This window comes from Hippocampus comes, unplaced genomic scaffold (assembly GCF_001891065.2).
Source record: "Hippocampus comes isolate QL1 unplaced genomic scaffold, H_comes_QL1_v1.1 C16786088, whole genome shotgun sequence".
Classification (NCBI taxonomy): domain Eukaryota; kingdom Metazoa; phylum Chordata; class Actinopteri; order Syngnathiformes; family Syngnathidae; genus Hippocampus; species Hippocampus comes.
The window spans coordinates 1-859 of NW_017838875.1; the positions used below are offsets into that span (position 1 = coordinate 1).

The following is an 859-nucleotide window of genomic DNA, read 5'->3' on the forward strand; positions in this document are numbered from 1 at the left end:
AAAAAAAAACAACAACAATTTAACAGCTTCTATTCAATTAGTTGGCTCTCTAATGCCCGCTCACCAAGAGGACTACGCGTGGGCACTGTCATCACGAAATCAAAAGGTAAGCAGAGCCGCAATGTTGTCGGATGTGCGCATTGTCTTCCCTCAAAAGTGAGAGATTTCAACTAGAGAGTGGATGTTAAACGTGATGTGGTTGTGACGTTGCTTCCCACCTGTAGCTCTCTCTGACGCACTTGTCCGCCGCAACATAGTCGCCTCGGTGAAGGTGGATCAGCACCTGGGCCGTCGTTTTCTGAACAAAAACACCAATCGTTCAGCTGGTGATGATATTTTATACATTATTTTAACCTTCTTTTGCTGTTCTGTTCATATGTTAGTTGATTGCGTCACTTTGTGGAGGGGAGACTAAATAAAAAGAATGAGCATGACAAAGAATGCTACTGAAATGATCATTTTTTTCTACTTAAAAAAAATATTTAAATGAAATGCATGCAATGCCAATGTCGTATTATTAAATTGGACCTTGGCCGAAGTCTGCCCTCCAAAAACGTGACACCTTTTTTGGGGGGGGGGAAGAAGAAAACTGACCTTGAAACACATTGGAAAGTTCTCAATCTCCTTGTACATGTTCTTCTCTTTCTGCAGCGCCACGGCGGCCTCATCCAACCTTTGTGCACACGCGTACGGAAACTTTGGACGATTCCATGACCAAGGAAGACGAAAGATACGGAGCTGCCACTCTTTACCTTTTTAACCGCACCAGCAGCCTGGAAGCTTTGCCCAGCAATTCCACAGCCTGACGCAGACGGTCCTCATTCTACAGCAGGCATGCGACACAATTAAATAGCAATTA

At 44.1% G+C, this 859-nt stretch overlaps 1 long non-coding RNA gene across 1 annotated transcript; it reads right to left on the reverse strand.

Annotated features, from left to right (window-relative positions):
• Positions 1-14: 14 nt before the first annotated feature.
• LOC109509145 (uncharacterized) lies at positions 15-833 on the reverse strand. Its single transcript, XR_002166882.1, has 3 exons — positions 753-833; positions 595-673; positions 15-298 (listed from the first exon to the last, which is right to left on the reverse strand). It is a non-coding gene; the product is annotated as an uncharacterized LOC109509145 (long non-coding RNA).
• Positions 834-859: the final 26 nt, after the last annotated feature.